The sequence below is a fragment of the Corythoichthys intestinalis genome, chromosome 3, assembly GCF_030265065.1.
Source record: "Corythoichthys intestinalis isolate RoL2023-P3 chromosome 3, ASM3026506v1, whole genome shotgun sequence".
NCBI classification, from domain to species: domain Eukaryota; kingdom Metazoa; phylum Chordata; class Actinopteri; order Syngnathiformes; family Syngnathidae; genus Corythoichthys; species Corythoichthys intestinalis.
The window spans coordinates 25,465,047-25,488,612 of record NC_080397.1 but is presented as its reverse complement, the minus strand read 5'-3'; the positions used below and the strand labels follow the sequence as shown (position 1 = coordinate 25,488,612).

General features: G+C 40.4%; 1 protein-coding gene across 7 annotated transcripts in view; it reads left to right on the top strand.

Moving 5' to 3' along the window:
* The first annotated feature begins 7,447 nt into the window (after nucleotides 1-7,447).
* LOC130913793 (membrane-associated phosphatidylinositol transfer protein 2-like) overlaps nucleotides 7,448-23,566 on the top strand; it is an 89,580-nt gene continuing 73,461 nt past the window's right edge. For 2 of the 7 annotated variants that reach the window (XR_009062818.1, XM_057832655.1), the window contains exon 1: nucleotides 7,448-7,988. The gene's annotated coding sequence lies outside the window, so the exon portion shown is untranslated. Of the gene's footprint in view, nucleotides 7,989-9,550; nucleotides 14,105-23,566 lie in introns of those variants that run through there. The other 5 variants (XM_057832654.1, XM_057832656.1, XM_057832652.1 and 2 more) reach the window with 4 other exon arrangements.

Genomic DNA, 23,566 nt, shown 5'->3' with positions numbered 1-23,566 from the left:
AGGGCACGCAGGGGTCACTTCCTATACATTTTGGACGATTTTCTCCTGATTTTAGGGCATTTCCTGGTCCCTTCCTGTTCAGTGGTCAATATTTATTGGGTTTGGGTATTTCTGGGTCACTTCCGGTTGATTTTGGGTCATTTTCTGATTATCTTAAAAGAAATATTTAGCTTATATGCCTGACATTTGACTCATCGATTAGCGAATCAATCGTCATCTATTTTGATAGTCACGTAACCATTAACCAACAGTAAACCTTTTCCGATTTTTGGAAATTTTACATACATTTCATTTTAGCAAAGAACATGAGGTCGATGAATTACTTTCACTTACCACATGAGATATTGCGGCGGATCTGGGCCCTGGGCCGCCAGTTGGAACCCTCTGGACCAAGAGAAACACTGTTGCGGCATCCTTTTATTCTGAAAGGTCGAGAGGATCTGGCCTTGTGTCAGTCCCGTTTCTTCACGTTTTTCCTGTCTCATGAGGTCAATGCACGTGATTTCCTTTTGCGGGCCACACGAGATCATGCGGAGAGCCGGATGTGGCCCCTTGGCCGCCAGTTTGATACCCCTGGACTATCTCGTAAAGATGAACACTGTGTGGCCAACAGTGGTGTTGCAAGGGGTCTCTTGGGGCCCAAGCAAGAAATTTCTATGCACACTGCAAAAAAAAAGTTTTTATAATTGTTTTTTTTTTTTTTTTTTTTGTGAATAAAAACGAAAAATAAAGTTGTCAGACAATATATGTAAAAATTTAATAGTGTAAATAGCAGTGCTGCAACAGTTAATTGATTAACTCGAGTAATTTGATTAGAAAAAAAGCTTCGAATCAGATTTTGCTGCCTCAAGTATTTGTTTAATTAGAGTGGTGTTGTAGTAGTTTGTTTTGAAAGTGTTTGCGTTTCGTTTTATTGATTTGAGTGGATACATTGCCCTCTATAGACCCTACTCACGTGACGTCACAGCCACGCCCCCGCGCCATGTTGTCCGTATACTCATCATGTTAATGCATTAGCGCTTCGTAAATTCCTCCTATTATGGCGTGTTTTTCTGCTCGTTAACATTAATAATCAAAATGGTGAAGTCGTGTGTGGCGGTCGGTTGCAAAAACAGAGAAGATAGACGGAGAGACTTGAAGTTTTACCGTATTCCGAGAGACCCGGAGAGGAGACCGAGATTGACTGCTGCAATTCGACGAGAAAACTGGGCTCCAAACGACTACCACAGATTGTGTAGTAGTCATTTTATATCTGGTAAGATGCATTTAATATATATTTAGAGGGTTTTGGGCTGACAACCACAATTAAGATCATTGCTAGGCTAATCGCCGACAACATACACTCAGACGTTGTGAATGAACTACCTGAAAATATATAATTATAAGGGGATAATCAGACAGTTGTCATACAATTAATTTACAATTTCACTATTGAGGTCAAAAGCTAAAAAAGTTAATTCAACTAGGGACAATCTGGAGTAGTGCTATCACACTTCATATTTATTACATATTATATATGTATGTAGTGAGAGTGCTATCGCTAAACCATATAAACATTAAAAGCCCTAGCTCCATTGACAAATGACATAAAATACATTAGACTTGACAGTGGATGTTAGCAAGAACAAAAGATTTTGAATTGAAAATTTCGTAACTCACCTTCCGAGCACAAGATTCCTGCCGAATTTTCGTGTACGACGACCTGTTTCACCCAACCAGCAACGTAGCATTTATAAGCCTCCAAGCTCTTGAAGTTTTTCAAACTTTCGTGAGAATAGGCTGATTTTGTGTGGACAAGATAGTTGTAAATATCAGGGTCAGGCAAAGATGGCGAAGACAACGGGTCGAAAAACATCGATTTAGGCATCAAATACGGATCTGGCGAATGGATAAACTGAAGCTTTTCCACGTAACGCCTTTTATGCAATGCATCCAATGAGTTTACAGCGTCAGATAACACCGGAGCTTCCATGAATTGCTCTATAACTTGCACGACTAATTGAAAACAATGAGAATAGGTCTAAAAAATAGGTACAATATGGCGGCCGGATACAGCGACACGTCATTTTGTGACGTAGGTGAGTAGGGTCTATTGGCAACAGTGAATATGACATAAATCATTTCACATGGCTGAATCCAGAAGCTCTCTGTTAAGACCAACATAAGGTTGCAAGTTTTTGTTTGAGCTAATATTTTTTTTAATGCATCCGTAATGTAGCTTATAGGTATATTTAGCCTTTTCTGTGGGGATATGTGTTTGAATGATTTGTTAAGGGCATTGTAAAAAAAAAAAAAAAAAAGTTACAATTTTATAGCATTTAAGGTAACGGACTTTTGCTATCCAAGTTAGCCAAATGTTGTTTTGTTGTACTTAGATCCTCTTTCATTATTATTTTTTTTTCCGTTTGAGTCTAAGCTCAGGTATTTTAATTTATTTTTACATGAAAGTGCAATTCTGCACGGTTTGAAGAAACACTCGGGAATTTTATTTTGTATTTGCATTTAATGCTCTTTTGAAAATGCAATAGTAGCAAGTAGGGTTGTTCCGATCATGTTTTTTTGCTTCCGATCCGATCCCGATCGTTTTAGTTTGAGTATCTGCCCATCCCGATATTTCCCGATCCGATTGCTTTTTTTTTTGCTCCCGATTCAATTCCAATCATTCCCGATAATTTTTCCTGATCATACACATTTTGGCAATGCATTAAGAAAAAAATGAATAAAACTCGGACGACTATATACATTCAACATACAGTACATAAGTACTGTATTTGTTTATTATGACAATAAATCCTCAAGATGGCATTTACATTATTAACATTCTTTCTGTGAGAGGGATCCACGGATAGAAAGACTTGTAATCCTTAAAGGACAAATGTGACTTTGTATATTGTGACTAAATATTGCCATCTAGTGGATTTTTATGAGCTTTCAGTAAATGATAATTCAGCCATTTAACTTCTGCCCAAATGCATGATGGGAAGTGCAACCATGACTGTGCGTAATGGTACCAATTGATATATCTTCTCAGCGTTGGGATATAAAGTAGGGTGTTAAGAAAAAGATCAACTACTACCTTTCTTCCCCACATTTCTTCCCACGATATTACCTTTCTTCCCCACATTGCTTCCCACGATATTTCTCGTGGGATCATTGAGAGAGGGATTGTAAGGCTTTTAGCCAATTAAAAAAAACGCTTCAAAGACTGTCAAAATTCTCTCTACTCATTTTACATTGCCTTTTAGTTCTATGAATACGTAATACGGTGCCATTATAGACTGCCCGCGACATTGAGTGAGTGGGTAGTTCAGCGCATATGTTAATTGCGTTAAATATTTTAATGTTATTACCGCCATTGACGCGATGAATTTGACAGCCCCACTTTAAGCCAAAACTAAAGACTCTGGATGAGTGTAAGACATTTCGTCTGCAACGTTAAATACAATTAGAAAACAATTTAATTAAAAAAAAAAAAAATATATATATATATATATATATATATATATATATATATATATATATATATGTATGGCGGAAAACACTCAGGTGACTTGAAGTTCCGCTCTGAAACCCCCAGTTTAGCCAACTTTCAAAATTGTCCGATATGCATGTGTGATACATCATTGGAAACCTTAAAATCTCAATTTTCTGGGGGAAGAAAATTTTTGCGCAGGAGGGCTTTTTTTTTTTTTTCCCAATATTTTTTAAACAGTAAAACCCTATCTGGAGGTGAGAGCACGCGAGAACAGAATTACAGACGCCATGACTTTAACGAGATATTATCACGTACTTACTTTGTTTCGATCCAAGAACTCCATGTAGCAAGTATCACTGAGTGTCAAGACACAGCTGTGAATGGCCACAGCTGGATTTTTTGCGGATTTTATGGGTGAAACATGGTAATATAAAAAGCGTTGCGATGCAGAAATCGCAGACATCAGGGAGTGGTCGAGATGTTCTTTTTTGTATATTTACCCTTTTAAAGGTTTTTTTCCAATTTTTTTTTGTTTGGATCAATTATCATGTAACATATCAGAGAAAATGCCACAGTAACAAAAAAATACAATTAAGTGATAGTTATGAAGTAGATATCCGTGACTTTTTTACAGACGCCATTTTTTTCATTGTGACGTCATTTGTTTAAAAGTTTAAAATATGTGAGTGAATAATTTTTTAACGTTTTTTTTAAACAAAATATGAGACATCAATGAATGATTTTAAGCTAAAAACGACAGACATTTTGAATAATAAATATATTTAATTACCTTCATTTTATGGCTGGGTTGAAACAAAAGCGGTTGCGCGACGTCTGTAAACGGGGGTTATCAGGGTAAAACGGACAAATAAAAAATGATTAGGGGGCTTCATGCGCCATGAATCTGCTATGGCAGCATATAGACATATTGTTGTATCAAACACAACAGTTGTTTTGGCTTAAAATACAGCGCTTTCTTTTAAAGAGGAGTGCAAGAGCAGAAACTGCTTTTTCAGTCTTGTCTGTGTTTTCTGCCATATATATATTAAAAAAGGCATGTCCGATATTTTTTTGCCGATTCCGATCCTTTGAAAATGACGTGATTGGACCCGATCGATCAGCATCTCTAGTAGAAAGCCTTTGTTTTACATCTCCTCAGGGCCGGCCCAGGCCAATTGGGGGCCCTAAGCAAAATAATGCAAAGGTGCCCATATTTTTGGCCCACCATTTCGTCACAGTATACTGTGAAACACATACATGCAATCCAACCCATACGTCCATATTTTGTATTTTAATCAGATTGTTGCACTGCATACTTTAAACGTCTCACCCCAAATGATTGTCAGTACTTACAGTAGATAGCGCCAAACCTTTTTCTAAAAGAGGAAAGAAAGAAGTTAAGGAACTTTTATTTTTTTAAGCTTGTAATCATGTATTAAAACTCACAAAAGTCAAATAAAGAAAACTGTAGTAAACAAAATAGAATACAAATTAAACAATTGCCAGATTGGGGGCCCCCTAGTGGTCAGGGGCCCTAAGCAGCTGCATGGACTGCGTATAGGCTGGGCCGGCCCTGCATCTCCTTAAATTGATTCTGCAACGCGATCAAAGTTCCCCACAAGGGGGGCTTGGTATTGCGGTATCATTTCAAATGGCCAATTCTTGTCCTTTGTGTGGAGTAGGGCTGCAGCTATCGATCATTTTAGTAGTCGATTAATCGATGAACTAGTTAATTTGAATAATTGAGTAATCGGATAAGGACATAAAAAAATAAAACACCTGAGCTGAGCCTCAAATTGTATTAAAAAAAGATAAATAAATGAGGATCTAAGTACAACAAAATAACAATTGGCTAACTTACATAGCAAAAGTCCGCTAGCTTTATGCTATAAAATGCATTTTTTTTTAATGATGCTCTTAACAAATGGTTCAAACACATATTCCCACAAAAAAAAAACGGCTAAATATACCTAAACTAAATTATTAATGCATTGGCTTATGCTGGTCTTAACAGGGAGCAGCTGGATTCAGCCATGTGAGTTATGTCATATTCACTGTTGCCACTAGAGGGCAGTGTATCCACCCAAATCAATAAAACTGAATGCAAACACTTTCAAAACAAACTATTACAACACCACTTTAAAGTGCCTATGACAACAAAAAGCATGTTTATTTTATATTTCACGCGGTATTTTGTGCTCTTGAATGAAATGGACCGCTTTGATGTGTGTGGAAGAGATCGTTTTATTTCTTTAATTTTTTAAATCCCACGCCATGAAAATGAATAACTTCCTGTTTTATGGGGGAATGCGAAGGTGACGTCACTCGGGTCAGCATCTCACAATACAGCATTGCTTTATAGCATGCAGATGGACTGCGGATTCAGCTGATTTTGCAGATTAATTTGTTTATTTTTTGCATCACGCCAGCCAAATTTGCTGCAGAAAGTTGTTGCTGCACCAGGGAGAGGCATGTGAGCCTTTTTGGGTTTCAAAAGGTTCCCATTGACCACAGATATTGGCCAAAACAAGCCCTACTACTGTGGGACCATTGGACTTACGAGGAAGTGAGTAAACATCGTATTTTGTTTTCATGGCACACGTTTTAATACGGAGGTGGCTTGTATTTTGTCTTGAAGGCAGTTCGTTAGTGTGTCAAGTCATAAAGTAAAAAGGTCAATTGATAAAATTAACTCACCGATGAAATCTTTGAGTCAGGGACATTTCTTTTGCTAATTCTGAGAAGTGATCAGCAATAGTTGCTGGCAAATTGTGTTCGCAACAAATTAGCAGAATAAAATCTCCGCTTTTGTCACTTTTCATTCTGCAGACGTCATCTTTATGACCAGTGTTGTTAATCTTACTTTTAAAAAGTAATTAATTAGTTACAAATTACTGCTCCTATAAAGTAATTGAATTAGTAACTCAGTTACCTGAATGTAAGAGTAATTAGTAACTTGGCAAAGTAACTGGTGTTACCTTTCATGGTTTTTTTTTTCCCAAAAACATAGTAACCTTTGCTATGTTTGGAAGTCGTTTATTTATTATTTCATTTCGACGTGAAAGTTTTAAAACAGTTTCATCATTTAAAGATAGATTCAAGTCTAGATTTAGCTGATTTAGGAGTATTTTAGATAAAAAGTTACTTAGGTTCGCTAGGAAAGTTCACTACAACAGAGCCTTTCAGAGAAGTGTACTGGTCTAAAATGGCGGCTGTTTACTAACGCCACCTCGTCTGTCATTTCGCATGTAGTTCTATATGCATGAAATATCTAGGCGTAGATTGTAGGCTGTCGGCTACAGTCAGGAAATAGTGGAGCCACCTAGCCTAACATCGGGTTTGCAACAGCGTCACAACAAACACTTTGCTCACAGTGTCTCTGACTTTCTCGCGTCATTCAACCAACGTAATAACGCATAGTAGCGCACATTGTTTCGTTGCCAAAACGACGACAAAATCTGAACGGAGAAAAAAAAAATGTAATGCACGAAAAACGTACAGATTTTGAACGTACGGCGTACACATTCAATCAGTGCTAACTTGTACAAATTATGCCGAAACAGTACAACTTGACAGGTACGTGATTGGCTAGAAATTGCCTTCATTTGCTGCTCAGATTGGTTGAAGTGAATGATGACAGATCAAAATAGGATGAATAGAGGGTTCATCCTCTCCGTGTGTGTGTGTGTTTTTGTGGAAGATTAAAAAAAAAACACACACACACACAGTAGAATCTAATCGAGCTGGGGGGGGGCACAGCAGTCTCTCAGGGCAGGCCCGGCCCCCTAATGCCCGCCCATGCCGCCGGGTCAGACACTACTGTGGAGTGCATTTTTGGCAACCCTCTGAGTCCCCAGGCAACTGCCTGGCTTTCCTGTCCGCCAGCCTAGTGCTTTTATTTCGAAAGGTCAAGCGGATATAGCCTCGTGTTACTCTCATATCTTCACGTGTATTTTTTTTTTGTCTCTCGCTCTCTCTAGCTCTATCGGCGGTGTGACGTCACGTGCTGCTTGCTGGGTGACTGAAGTCTCCGACTGACAGACTCTCCGAGACTGGCAACTTAACGATGGTGGCGTCACCCCTTGCGTTTCCTCGTCTTCGTCCTTTCCGTCATTCGGCCTGAGCTTTCCTCAGTTGGGCATACGCGTCGTCGTCGTCCTCTCAGCCGCAGATTCCCGCCCAAACGCGGCTGGTTTGTCTTCCCTCCCTTCCTTATTTTGGGAGCTAACTTTGCCTTTTTTGGAGGGGGGGCGTTGCGTAGTCGCTCCAGCTCTCGGTCCTCGACATGCGGGCCTGAGTGTCCGTCTCGGCCCGGTGTGAAGACACGCCGAGGATGTGCCGATGACAACGGCGACGATGCTCGCGCTCGCGGCGGCGTCATCTGTGAAGGAAAGCGGGACTTTTTTGGAGCGGGGGCGCACTCCTTTCCTTCCCGTGGAGTCGAGCGCCGTCCGGTCCCGCTGATCTCTCGCCCGCTCCGCCAGGTGGACCAACTCGGCTCCGTACATCGCAGGTATGTGATGAGAATTTTTGGCATGGCCGCCATGTTGCTAGGTAACAAAGTGTCGGGTGGGTTTACTCTAGTTCAGATCGCCCCCCTTCTTGCGGAGATGCTAACTTTTTTTTTGTTTTTCACCTACGTCGCCTTCCCTCGTGCTGTGTCAGCGAATTGGCTTCGACAAGCAACCAGGAAGCGCTTACGTTGTCAATCATTGTCGGCTTTTAATGACGATCATTTATTGCTTCTCTCTTTCTGTCAATCATTCATATTCGACCGTAGTCGTTAGCATATTTAGCCACTGCAACAGGGCCGTTCCTATGCAATTCTGGACCCTGGAGTAAAACCGGTGCGTAGAATAGGAAATGGGTGTCAAATGCAATGGTATTTTTGTTGTTAATGGAAAAAAGTTAGAACTAGAAAATGCCATTTCTGGAAAATTTGCGTGGGGATGCTTTGCACTTCTGGTCTGTAAACTTCCTGTTGATTTTAGGGCATTTAGCAGTCACTTCTTGTTGATTTCGAGCCATATCCAGGTTACTTCCTGTTAAATTTGGTGCATACCGGGGTCAATTAGTTTTTATTTTAGTGGACTCCTGGGTGACTTCCTGTTTCATTCGGGTTGAGTCACTTCCTATTCATGTCGCGTCTAGACATGTGCCGATTACCGGTTTCAAGGCTGATCTTGGTATGAAAATGTCACGGATTCAAAACCGCAAAAATTTTCCGTCATACCGTCCCTACGTTATTAGCTATTTTTTATGTGCCGAAAATGCAGGGAGAACTCCCTTGCTTGCAGCTGCAATGCTCAACCCTCCCCCACTGGTTGTTGCTCAGTGTCAGTGAGTCAGCTGTGCTACACGATGGCTGGAGAAGGTGAAACTCCTGAACTTTTCCCCCATCGAAGAAAACGAAATCACTGGTATGGGAATACTTCGGCTCCAGAAGAGTTACAGATGACGACGGCTTAGAAGAGGAGGGCCAACCGATATGTAAAACATGATTGATTAGGGTGGCTACCGAGGAGGCAATAACTCCAATATGATTTCGCATTCATACAAAATTAAAGGTTAGTAGACACTGTCATGAACGTTTCCCACCAGCTATGAGAGTTAACTCCAGCGTGTTTAGTGTGCCTAGCAGTGCTAAAATGGGGTGTTTTTTTCTGTCTGGCAGCTGTCTGTGTTGAGAAAGAGTGTGTGTGTGTGTGTATAATGTAAACATGATACGAGTCAATAATAATTCAATAATTCTTGTTCTGAAGGTAATAATGTTGAGCTGTGGGTGTGGGTTTAAAGTGCGTATGACACCAAAAAAGCATATTTATTTAATATTTCACGCGGTGTTTAATTCTGAATGAAATGAACCACTTGGATGTGTGTGGCAGCGATTGTTTTATATATTAAATTTTTAAATCCCACGCCATGAAAAGCAGTGACTTCTGGCTCCAGTCTCGGGTTTAGGACGAATGCAAATGTGACGTCACCCAGGCCAGCATCTCACAATACAGCATTGCTTTATAGCATGCAGATGGGCTGCGGATTCAGCTGATTTTGCGGATCAATTCGTTTATTTTTCGCATCACGGTTGCAGGCTTTTGTGGCTACACCAGGGAGAGGGGTATGAGCCTTTTTGGGTTTCAGAAAGTTCCCTTTCATCCAAAGATCGGCGAAACAAGTGTGCGACAACTGTGGGACTATTGGACTTACGTGGAAGTGAGTAAACATCGTGTTTTGTATTATGTCAAATACTGGGATCATTTTAATATGGAGGTGGCTTGCATTTTGTGGCTTACATGCTCCTTGTCCACTTGGCCGACGACTGGCGACTTGTCACACATCCCCCTGCAGGGAGAGCACTATTCTCGGCTTATTGCCCTCTTCGTGTGCTGGGTGTTCTGTCAATTTTTCCACCCTATCAGAAATTGCAACTTTGTGTTAAAAATGGCAGCGAATACAGCAATTACAAAGTAAACACTACAAACTTTCTTTAAATAAAGGACTATTTACTTACGTTTGATCATGGATGGGTATGTAGAAAAGCTCTCCTCAGAAACAGTCTGCCATGTTAGCTGCACAACAACTGCAGCCGCTCTCGTATGACTCTCTCGCTGTTTACGTCTTCGCGGTGTAGTAAAGCATTATTTTACACCATATTTGTGTTGACCATGTGGCAGCTACGCGCTCCCCCGACGTCGGCCAGTTTGTCCGGCGGTTATTGTCCAGCTACTTCCCCGCAAACGAGCCCTCTGCCCTCAGCAGGGGAACGACGAGCTCTAACTTGCTCACTGCCGGGCTGGTTGCCGATCGGCAAAGACAATTGACAACCTCGCCTCCGTGTGAAATGATCCGGGCTAGTTATGTGTGATTTTTCGCTTCGAAGACTTTAAAACATCACTCGGTTCGGGTTACCATGTTGGCTAGCTGTCACGCCTCTTGGATTGTTTACATTCTCCGAAGCCGGGGCAGGGAAAGGACAAAGCCCGACTAACTACGGTGGCATAAAATATCGTTCGGGAGGTGCGACAGTAAAGGTAAAGTCGACAGTTTTGACCATTATGGAGTAATTTTGCAATGTCATACTGATTAAATACATTTGTATTATTTCATATTCTATTTTGTACAAGACTGTTATATCTTGGTCGCATTTTCCCTCGTTCTGAATAACTCCCCCTCAATGGGCTGAATAATAAGACAGATGAAACCATTCTCCTGCACATATTCACATAATAATGCTATTTAAGACTTTTTTTTTTCTCCTGTCGTTCGCACTTTAAAGCAATAATGTGAAGTAATTTCTTCACATGCCAAATAGGGTCACAAGTAAAGTAATTAAACATTGTCCAACAAATAAAGCATGAAAAAATAATTTATATGTTGTATATTTGACAAAATAATCGCGTTTCCGAAGTTCGAGCCTGAAAGGGGACGAACCCGGAAGTGATACGTCACACCGGGAACGCGATGGCACCTCCATACAGACGGCCGCCATACAATACATACAAAGCCCTTCAAACAATGATTCAAACAGCGATATACGCGATAGATCAAGCGCAAGGGAGGAGATCCAAATTTTTGAAGAGTTGGAGGAAGAAGAGGAGATTGGAATTTTATGTTATTAGCCAGACGCTAATCAGGATGCAAACAATGTGCCAAGACTACCTGACATGGAATGGATACAAGACCCATCGAGATTACAACATTGGTAAGATATAGGCTGTTATTATTTTCATGATTTGAAGATGCAGGCATTTGCACATAATTTTATGTTTTTGTCTATCTGATGACATTGTTAAAAAAATAATATTCAGACTTCATGTTCATTTTGGCAGATCCGGCAGCTCTCGTGCATATAAAATAATAATATAAAAACGTTGGGGGGAAAGAAGGAGATGAGTCGTTGTTATATCTTGACCGAGTGACCCACACGACACCTTTATTGGCTTTTACAACTTTACTCGACGTCTTGCCAAGTGACTGAACAACAACTTTTCTCTCTTAGTCAAGGAGTAAGGCACAAACAATAACACATCTAAATGACATGCGTACCCTCTACTGGTGAACTCCCGTATTACAACTAAATAATATCCACTATATCACAGTCGTCGATGGATTTCTCCACTTTATTGTGGCAACAATAAGAAAACAAAGTGGCGTCTAATGGTGTGAGGAAATGTAGTTTTTTCACACAAGCAAACAGACTACAAAGCATCACTTCAGTGTTGTCCCGAGACTACATTTCCCATGATTCACTGCGTGACCTGCGCGCTCGCTGATTCGCTGCCAGCAGACATTAAAAGCAACACTTGTCACCTGTCAGCGGCTCTCGTGAAGCGGCGAAACAGAAACTAGAAGGCTATCAAGCGATCACCATGAAAGAAACGGCGAACCGTACAAATGCAATGCAATGCTTGAAGCATGAAGGTGGAAATACATAATACAAATACAAATAAATGTGCATAAAACTCACCGGCGGTGTGTGTCTCTTACTGCAACGTGACCGTGAATTACCGCGACGCCGACCCGCTTATGTGCACATCCACACCCCTTTCCCGACTGATAGTGGATTAACACTTTCGGACAAGATCGTAGATGACGCACAATTTAAACACGCTTAACCTAGCGAACGCAACAACAACTATGATCGGGGATTGCCACGAGTTAACTTTCGGCTAACGTCGCTAGCTTATACTGTTCATTCCACAACAGTTGGCAGCTCTGCTTTGACAAAGTCATCAGTCATCTATCCAAAAATCACACTTACTTTTTGGTAAATCCTTGATCATAAGCAGACCGGTTAAGGAAGCAGGCATCTTCGAAGTGTTTGCTGCAGAGAACAGTACTCGATGATGGCATGAAATTCATTCGCTTCATGCGAACGAAAGATGTCCATTTACGTGCCTTGCTATCCTTTGGCCACTCATACAACTTTTTGTTTGAGTGAGAACAAAACATCGCCACACACCGCCGTGGCATCTTACCGAGAAGCAATGCAACAAACAATACTGTTCTATGGTGGACTTCCCTCGCACTTCCCGGTGTGACGTAATTTCCGAAGATTGCCGAAGAAAAGCATTTTCGTTGTCAAGGGCGTTGCTATGGGTTAAACAAAGAATCTGGAAGGGTTGCGTAAAAAAAAAAAAAAAAAGAAAATATGCTTATAACTGTTTAGCCATTGATATTTTTCCAAAACATGGTTGGCCAACCTTACTTCACATTACAGCTTTAAGCTCACCTAAAGGACTGCAGTTATTTTAATTTTATTAAGAATATTTTGTTATTTTTTAATTTTATATTTTAACTCAACATACTTATGTTCCAATTTGTTAATATGTTTTGAAATGTAAAAATACTGTTCAATGGATTAAATAAAAAAAAAAATTTAACCAAGATATCTGAAAGTAACACATTTTAGAGCTGAATCTAATACCGGCACATGCCTAGTCGCGTCAAATCCGAGTTAGTTCCTGATTATTTGGAGGCATTTCTGGGTGACTTCCTGTAAATTTTGGGTCACTCCCTGTTAATTTTGGGGCATTCTGGGGGTCACCTTCTGTACATTTTGGAACCTTTCCTGTTGACTTTGAGAAATTTCCTCTTGACTTAGGGCAGGGGTGTCCAAACTTTTTGCAAAGGGGGCCAGATTTGGTGTGGTAAAAATTTGGGGGGCCGACCTTGGCTGACGTCCTTTAGCAATCCATTCTGTGTGTCGCATTTGCTTTATTATTTTTTGAATTAATAATTTCAACAATCTCGCAACTAACCTTTGTGGCATTCTCTTTCGACTGTCAGGCTCTTGCGAAATACTGCTGCTGTAAAATTAAACTGGCTTCAAGTTGCTTCAATTTCTCGCTACTGATCTTCCCTGTAATCTTGTCGTACATGTCAGCGTGTCTTGTTTGGTAATATCGCCTCACATTGAACTCTTTAAAAACAGCAACAGTCTTTTTGCAAATGAGGCAGACAGTTGTTTCGTATTTTAGTGAAGAAACAGTCCAATTTCCACCTATCCTTGAAGCGTCGGCCGTCGCAGTCAACGTTCTTTTTTTTTGTTGATTGTCGCCATTTTAGAAAATTGGGAGTAAAGGCCACAAGGGGTAATGTTGCTTAGAGTGCTGCTGCCTTCGTGGGTAAATGAGGAGCAGCATTTAGTGTGTAAGATACTTCAGATGCTGGTAGCAGTACTGCTGACCAATTTATGAAGTCTGTGTGCGTGCCAGACGTTATTGATTTTATGACAGAGGCTGGGGGCCGGATGAAATTTGTCCACGGGCCGCATTTGGCCCCCGGGCCGGACTTTGGACATGTCTGACTTAGGGGGATTCTGGCTCACTTCCTATTAATTTTGCGGCATTTCCGGGTTAATTCTTAATGATTTAGAGCAGGAGTCTCCAAACCCGTCCTCAAGGGCTGCTGTGGGTCCTGGTTTGTGTTCCTACCCATTGAGCACAGACAGTTTAACCAATGAGGTTTCTGCTAAAACAAGCAGCACCTGGCAGGAATCAACTGATTACACTTGTAAAACACCAGATTGGTGCAAAGGTGTCCTGCTGTTTTGTTGGAACAAAATCCTGCACCCACTGCGCCCTATGTGGAATAGTTTGGAGACCACTGATTCAGAGGCATTTCCAGGTCACTTCCTGTTAATTTGAGGGCATTCTGGGGTACCTCCTGTACAGTTTAAATCCTCTCCTGTTGATTTTGAGTTATTTCCTGTTAATTTTGGGGCATTCTTTGGTCATATCCGGTTCATTTTGGGTCACTTCCAGTACATTGTGATGCATTCTGGGGTCATTTCCTGTTGATTTTGGGACACTTCCTCTTGGTTTTGGGGCTTTCCAGGTGACTTCCTATTCATTTCGTGTTGGGCCTCTTCCTGTTGATTTTGGAGCAATTCCGGGTCACTTCCCATTGACTTTGGAGCATTTCCAGCTGAATTCCTTTTCATTTTAGCTCACTTCCTGTTTATTTTGGGTCAAACATCCGCCTCTTTAGACTTAAGCGTTAAGTGGACCACTTCATGAAGAGATTTTTCTGTTAGAGTTGCGGTGGGCTCCGCCCTGTTGGCTCCTCGGGCAAAAAGTGTCACACCCCACTCTGCAAACTGGTTATGCAAGCAAAGCAATATTGATAGACGTCATTAAAAACAACTGAAAGGTGTACAGCGAGGTCACACTGCCGATCCTGCGCAGCCGTAGGAAACCGCCAAATAGGAAGACTGCGTGAAAGCCTGTCATTTTGCACACACGAGGTCAAACGGGGCTCGACACATTACAGCGGGAGAGGCTCTGATCACATGACTGTCCTGACATGCCGCATTTCTTGATTTGTGCCAGTACGTGTCACGTCTTGTTAGGTGGAGATGCCTGTTCGGCGTTACTTAACTTGAGGAACAGCTTTTTAACTCGAGCTGCCTTTCACTATGCTAGACGTCCAATAGTGTAGCATCCAATCATCCTTTTGCTGTGAATAGACATCAGTTTGTCACTAGCAGATGTCCAATCCATTTGAAGCAGGAGGGTTTGCATGCTTCTGTGAACTGAAATGAGCTTATCGCTAGTAGACATCAATTTGAAGTTGTATGTTCATTTGCTGCTAGTCCTCAGCCTTCAAATGGCTTGGATGTTTATTGCCGTCAATGGCAGTCAATGTCATTTAGTTGTCATTAAACAGCTTGAAGCTTCCTTCTGGGGAATCCTTCGATATCTGCCAACCTGCTCCTCGGTGTGAAGCCAGTTGAGTTCAAGGTCCCCACGCGGCACTCGTATCACGCAAAACAACTTCAAAATGAACTAACCCTGAATGTCTCATCAGTCGAGAGACATGAAAAGCACCACCTAAGAGCGAGAATGCCCTCTACTGGCTAACTCAGAACCCAGGGATTATATATTACTGTAATTTTCAGACTATAAACTGCTACTTTTTTCTCTCATTTTGAGTCCTGCGGCTTATAGTCCAGTGCGGTTTATTTTTTAAAAAAATTATTTGGGTTAATAGGTAACGCTTTATTTGACAGTGGTGTCATAAGACCGTCATAATTATGACACGACACTATCATGGGCATTACTGAATGCTTATGACAGATGTCATTAAGTGTCATCCATCCCCATTTATGTCCAGCTCGGATTTAAAACATTTTTTTTTTATTTTTTACATCCATTCAAAAGAGATCATTTGCCGGATGACACGAAATGACAACTGTTAAAAGCATTCAATAATCCTCATGAGTGTCATGTCACAATTATGATTTGATTATGATTATGATGTTTTATGACAGTCTTGTGGCGCCACTGTCAAATAAAGTGTTACCAAATACCATAGCTAGCAATTAATGAAACAACTGGAACAGTAACCCAAGGAATAGTTAGCACACAACATGAATTTTGATTGTTATTTACATCTGCAGTGCTGCAATGCATGCTTGGAGGCATGTTGGATGACAACAGTGTTGACAGCAGGTGGCAGCAGAGGTTGACTGTCTCCCCCAAGAGAGCAGTGATGGCCAAATGAAGCTTCTTGAAGCAATGAAGCTTTGCAGACAATTGGTTCAAAGCTTCATGGTGGTTCATTTGGTCAGATGATGCCCCTGTCAAATAAAGTGTTACTGGTTAATATCTTTTGGTGAAAATATCCCATAATACAGTGAGGACAGCTGCGGCTTATAGTCCAGCGCGGCTTATCTATGAACAAATGTCGTTTTCGTGTCAAATTTGGCAGGTGGCGTCTTATAGTCAGGTGCGCCTTATAGTCCAAAAATTACGGTTTATTACTCAGGCATAAGGCAAAAAAATTAAAAAAATTGTTGAGAATTGTTTTTTTTTTTGGGGGGGGGGCATTTACAGGTCATTTCCTATTGATTTAGGGCATTCCCAGGTGAACTGGACGTCTAGCGCTGTCCATAGCAGTTAATGAGAGCCATATAAAGGGTTAAGAACTACACTAAAACGTGATTGAATCTCAGTTTAAGTTGTATAATTGCACAGGAAGAAGGAAGAAAGAACAGATTTGGGTATGACAGGGTATGGTGCTGACAGCACTCCAACAAGTTTTTTCCTCAAATAGAGGCCACCTGCTCGCAAGACAGCAGGGGTGCTATTTCAGTCGCCCGCGGGATAGAAGCAAGGGAAGCTAGAAGTTCAAGGTTGGGGCAACCTGAGCTCCTCCCCTTTAGATGATGGGCTGTCATCGACAGCGCTAGGCATCCAGTCTCTTTTGACCTGTAGTGGCAAATGAACGAACTGTCAATGGAATAGCGTACTGCACGCAACACGTCACTTTTGCTCATTAATATTCATAATGTTAGCATCTGTTGCTAGGTGGGTCAAGCTCTCATCTGTCCCTCATGCTAGATGCATGTAAATAGTGTACGAACGAGATGTTTACTGAGCTAAACTTACCAATTCTGCCCGAAAATGATGTCAAATTCACTGGTAAAAATGTGAAAATCATACAAATGTTCAGTTAAAGAGATGGCTTGAGTGTTGAGGGCTGAAAAAGAGGGGAAACAGAGCCAACCTGATCCGGAGGTAGCTTGTTTTATTGACACCTTTATCTTGTGTGCATTGCCTTACGCCACTGACAATGACATTCTCCTGTTTCAACAACCTATCCTTTACCATAATATGCCCTGTTTTTCTTATATATTATATCCTCTGTTTGTCTTACATCTCTGACCGTTCTTGGGGGTCATTTATATTGCTATTTTTGTGTAGCGATCGCAAACACTACTCAGTGACAGCCAATGAACACTTTTAATTTTTCATTAATAATAAATATTAGTTCTATTAATTTACACGTTACACTTCCCCCTTACTTCGGTTGTTTCTTTACAACAGAAAAGGTAAAGCTGTTAAATCTAGAGCCGACCTGTAGGCATGAACAGGCTTACTATACAAAAAGACCAAGGCCAAACATGGCAAATTTATTTAAACATCCTTATTTTAGAAAAATAGGCCTACATGACTGTTGTGATATATAAATATTAAAAAAAAAAAAAAAATCAGGTCATTCATTGTCAGACAGAAGCAGCACGGTAAAACGCCATGCTAAAAAATAAGTAAAACTATCAAAATGGCTTATCTCTTCACGGCAGGATTGTCGATCTCTAGGACCCCCCCAACAATATGTTTACTGCATATGAAGGTGAATGGCTTCACCTTGCTGGCGTTAAACTGGTCTTTTGGACGTCCGCACAAGTTAATCTATTTTAGTGTTGCAACGATTAATCGGTTAACTCAAGTATTCGGTTAGAAAAAGATTTGAAATTTTGCTGCTTCGAGTATTCGTTTAATTAAAGAGGCGTTGTAATGCTTTGTTTTGAAAGTGTTTGCATTTAGTTTTATTGATTTGGGTGAATACACTTCCCTCTAGTCTTCTTCATTTCATGTGGCTGAATCGAGCTGCTCCCTGTTAAGACCAACATAAGCTAAGTTTTGTTTGAGCTTTTTTTTTTTTTTATGCATTCATAATTTAGTTTATCGGTATATTCAGCTGTTTTTTTTTGTGGGAATATGTGTCTGAACCATTTGTTAAGAGCATTGTAAAAAAAATGTTTGCATTTTATAGCATTTAAGCTAGCAAACTGTTGCTTTGTAAGTTGGCCAATTGTTCTTTTGTTGTACATAGATCCTCAATTATTTATTTTTTTATACCGTTTGAGGCTCAGCTCAGGTATTTACATTTTTTGTTTTTTATCCGATTACTCGATTATTCGAACTAACTAGTTCATCCATTAATCGATAGCTGCAGCCCTAATCCATTGTTCACATTTTTTTCCTCTGAGTTTTTGACTTTGGGAAACGTGTGAAGAAAATGTCCTTCATAATTGGACGGTCGTAATGTCTAGAGTCGTTTATACAAGTTCCATAGCAGCAGTGAACTGCGTTCTTTTTTGAAAGATTACCGGCAGAGAACAAGCAGTAATAGCATTGGTTGTATGTGAGCGCGCTTATATGTTGACCCCTTCCGGTTTACGATGGTGGCGTCACGCAGTCTTGCGGTCTAAAAATAGCATTCGTGCGGTACGCTATTTGACGTCTATTGTTGTCAATGACAATTAGTTCATTGTGGGTCAAGTCATCTTTATTCTACTTCACTTATAGGTCACTTCCTGTACATTTTGCGACATTCCGGGGTAACTTCCTGTCTATTTTGGATAATTTCTGAGTCTCTTTCTGTTCATTGGTCACTTTCTGTAGATTATGGGGCATTTCCAGGTCACTTTCTGTTGATTTGAGGGCATTTCTGGTGCATTTCTGTTGGTTTTGGGGCACTTGCTGTACATTTTGATGCATTTTTGGGTAAATTCCTGTACATTTTGGATCATTTCCTGTAGATTTTAGGGCATTTCTGAGTCACTCCAGGTCATCTCCTGTTGATATTTGGGCATTTCCAGATGGATTAGATGTCTAGTTCCACTAATGGTACTTGAGCATTCACAGCCCAGTGTAAATGTGTTGGACTCTATTGCCATCAGTGGCAGACATTGAGCTGAATATTATGAAATGTAACTCATTCTCTTCAATTAAGGAATTCTCATTTCCTGCCACCTTCCCTCTTCAAATGGATTGGACTTCTACTAGAGCCTAACTCATTTCATCTAGCATTCTGAGCGGTACTGAAAGAGTTCATGTCAACTAGTACTGCACGTGAGGGAGGGACTTCCTCCCTTTCAATGATTCGTTTTCACGTGAGCTGACCTCGTCCTCGTTTGCGTCAGTCGAAGTCCGGCATCCTGTTAGATAAGAAAATGAGCCAATCTCTCTATCTGACAGCGCTTGCCAGATAACTTCCTCTTTTTTCCCAATATACAACTCTGATGCTCACGTTTTAAGATGAACATAATCAAATGAAGCACTTCCTGTTAACCCTTTATATGACACGTGACTATTTTTGGTATTTTAACAAACTCAACTTTATTATCATGCATTATTGTTGCATATTTATTTTTTATTAATGTTACTGTGCTTCTTTCCAATATCTTTGATTCATTGTATTTACAAATGAATGAAATATTAATACAAAATCAGTAGAAAGTGTAATTTGTGGAGATATTGTATGAGGATGTTTGTTGGTAAACTCTTTTGGGTCGTTTCCTGTTCATTTTGGGCCATTTACGCGTTACATCCTGTTATTTCTTGGTCATTTTGTATCAATTTCAGTGCATTAACGGGTTGCTTCCGGTTGTTTTTTTCCTGGTCTCACACAAAAATACACACGGTACCATGCTTCAACTGATTCAAGATTGAGCTTTTTGGCAACAAACACTGTAAGTGGGTCTGGCGTGCCACGAAAGATGCGCATGCTGAAAAGCACCTCATACCCACTGTGAAGTATGGGGGTGGGTCAGTGACGCTGTGGGGCTGTTTCGCTTCCAAAGGCCCTGGGAACATTGTTAGGGTGCATGGCATCATGAATGCTTTGAAATACCAGGACATTTTAAATCAAAATCTGTTGCCCTCTGCCCGAAAGCTGAAGATGGGTCGTCACTGGGTCTTTCAGCAAGACAATGACACTAAACATATGGCCAAATCTACACAGAAATGGTTCACCAGACACAAAATCAAGCGTCTCCCATGGCCATCTCAGTCCCCAGACCTTGTTTTGTTGGCAAAAGGGGGTTGTACAAAGTATTAACACCAGGGGTGCAAATAATTGTGACACACATTATTTGATGTCAAATAATTTTTTCTTTATGTGGGATTTTTTCCCCCCACTGAATGAATGCACTTGTATTGAAGGTTGGATTTTTCTCTTTTTTTTTTCCATTAAGGTCCCATATTATTTGAATTAAAAAAAAATATTAGCTAAAAAACACATCTTTTTCAGGGGTGCCAATATTTATGGAGGGCACTGTAAGAGCGGTGTCCTCATACTCAGTTTTGCCAAAGGCTTGCATGCGTTTGCCGACCTCTTTGTCCTCTGGTATGAAAATGTGGACCCCCCCCCCCAAAAAAAAAAAATCTTGTTTTTTTCACAGCAAAGTAGAACAAGACCTCAAGCGAGCGACACATGATGGCCTTTTATGGTGAGAACGGGCGAACGAGCTGCGGTCGGAACCTTTGCCTCCTTCCCTGCTCCCTAATTGCTATATAGGGATTTTGATTTGGTGGAATTTTTACTGACCTACATGCTTCCCATCAAAATCCCTGTAGAGCAGAGGTCTCCAGCTGAATTTATCCAGGGAGGGGGGTGCCATTTGAGGAAAGACTCTGGGCCTCATTAACCTGAAGTTATCAGACAGCTTTTGGCAAAAAATCGCTAATAGCGTACAGCACGAATGCTATTTTTAGACCGCAAGGCTGCGTGACGTCACCATCTTAAACCGGAAGGGAGTCATAGAGGCGTACATAGAGGAGGCGCGCTCACATACAACCCATGCTAATACTGCTTGTTTTCTGCCGGTAATCTTAACATGCCGAGTAAACACTGCTGCTATGGTACTTGTAGAAATGACTCTAGACATTACGACCGCCCACATATAAAGGATGTTTTCATGCTGATTCACGTCTACAGGTAAGCTCTAGATTTAACAGCTTTACCTTTTCTTTTGTAAAGAAACTATCTTAGTAAGGGGGGAGTGGAAATAAATTAATAGAATTAGATTTGTTTTTAATGAAAAAAATTAAAAGTGTTTGTTGGCTGTCACCGAGTAGCATTTGCGATCGCTACAAAAAAATAGCATTATAAATTACCCCCAAGAACGGTCAGAGACGTAAGACAACAGGATATAATATATAAGAATACATGGCATATGGTGGTAAAGGATAGCTTGTTGAAACAGGAGAAGGTCATTGTCATTGGCGTAAGGCAGTGCACACAAGAAAAAGGTGTCGATAAAAAAAGGTACCTCTGGATCAGGTCGTCTCTTTTCCCAGTCTTTTTCAGCTCTCGACACTCAACTCTCTTTAACTAAACATTTGTATGTTCTTCCACATCTTTATTAGTGAATTTGGCACCAGGGACATCATTTTCGGACAGAGTTGGTAGGTTTAGCTCAGTAAACATCTTGTTCGTACACTATTTACATGCTTCTAGCATGAGGGACAAACACGAATTTGACCCCCCTAGCAACAGTTGCAAACGTCATGAATATTAATGAGCAAAGGTGACGAGTTAGGTGCGGTATGCTATTGTACAAAAACGTACATTTTCAACTGCTCATTCAACTGCCATTCAATCCTGCTGATTTTCAACTTGGACCTGCAAGAAATCTCGATTAGTGCTGCAAAGATTAATCGATGAACTTGAGTAATTCGATTAGAAAAATTAAAAATAAAATTTTGCTGTTTCGAGTATTTGTTTAATTGAAGTGGTGTTGTAATGGTTTGTTTTTAAAGTGTTTGCATTTAGTTTTATTGATTTGGGTGGATACACTGCCTTCTAGTGGCAACATTAAATATGACATAACTCATTTCACATGACTAAATCCAGCTGCTCCCTGTTAAGACCAGCATTAGGTAAGTTTTTATTTGAGCTAATGTATTTTTAATGCATTCGTAATTTGGTTTATAGGTCAGTATGTTTAGCCGTTTTTTGTGGGAATATGTGTTTGAACCATTTGTTAAGAGCATTGTTTAAAAAAAAAAAAAAACATTTAAGCTAGCGGGGGCTTGCTATGGAAGTTAGCCAATTGTTCTTTTGTTGAACTTAGATCCTCATTTATTTTTATATACAGTTTGAGATTCAGCTCCGGTATTTTAGTTTTTTATGTTCCTTATCCGATTACTCGATTATTTGAACTAACTAGTTCATAGATTAATTGACTACTAATCAATAGCTGCAGACCCTATTTCAATTGGTGGTCATTACGTCGTACAGAAAAAAATGCTTCAAAATTAACAGGAGGTAACCAGGGAATGCTTGAAAATCATCAGAAAGTGACACTTAATTTCCCCAAAATAAACTGTACATGACGTGATTCCTGATCGCTACAAATTGTGTATGAAGTGACCTGAAATCAATAGGTTTCCCAGAAATGTCCCCAAATCAACAGCAAGTGACCAACATACAGGAAGTGACCTAGAAATGCCACACAATCAACTGGAAGTGACTAATAGAAAGAAACTGAGCTGGAAATGCCCTAAAATCAAAAACAAATTATTCAGAATGTACAGGAAATGATCCCTGATTGCTACAACATTTACAGGAAGTGACATCAGAATGGCCTAGAATCCACAGGAAGTGATCCAAGAATGCTCAAAATTGTACAGGAAGTGAGCCTGAAATATCCTTATTGGTCAAGTGACCAAAGAATAGAAGGTGACCTGGAAATGCACTAAAATAAACATGAAATGATAAAAAAATGTACAGAAAATGACATCGGAATGCCCCTTGAATTTACCGGAAGTGACTAAACATTTACAGAAAGTGACTTGGGAATGCCCTAAAATCATCAGAAAGTGATAATAAGTGCACAATAACCTGCACGAAGTGACCCAGAAATGGCCCAAGACCAACAAATGTAGAGGAAGTGACCTCAGAATGCTCCAAAATGAACAGGAAGTGACCCAAAATCAATAGGAACCGACCCATAAGCACATTTCAACTAAGGTGTTTCATATAAGTTAGTACAATTCGTCCAATCTTCTAAATCACTGGCGTCGAACAACAAAAGTCAATCATCTCTTCCTGTTTCTTGCTAAAACAAAAATGTAGGTAGAAAAGTCACGCGTTTGAGGGGAAAATGCAAATTTTCATCCACCATACTTGGTATCTGTTGAGAGGAATTGTTGTCTAAGCAACTGACTTGCTTTCTAAGTCCTACGCTAGGAGGAGGAACACAATGGAGAAGATGATCTGAGGGTGTGGACTATATTTAGCGCATCCCCTTCATAGTGTAAGCGTGACTAAAGTACACGGGCAGGTTGCACATCCCTCAAGTTTCATCTTTTTCTTCATGTCCTCACGCTTTTATTTGTTGATTCAAACTTGACTCAGTCCATTCCAGTAGAACATCTACCGAAGTCTTGAAATCCACCAAAATCAACTGGATTTCAGCCAGTATCAACAGGAAGTGAACCGTAAATACCCCAAAATTAACAGGAAGTGACCCAAAACAGACTAATGAAATGCATGTATTTATTGATTTAGGGG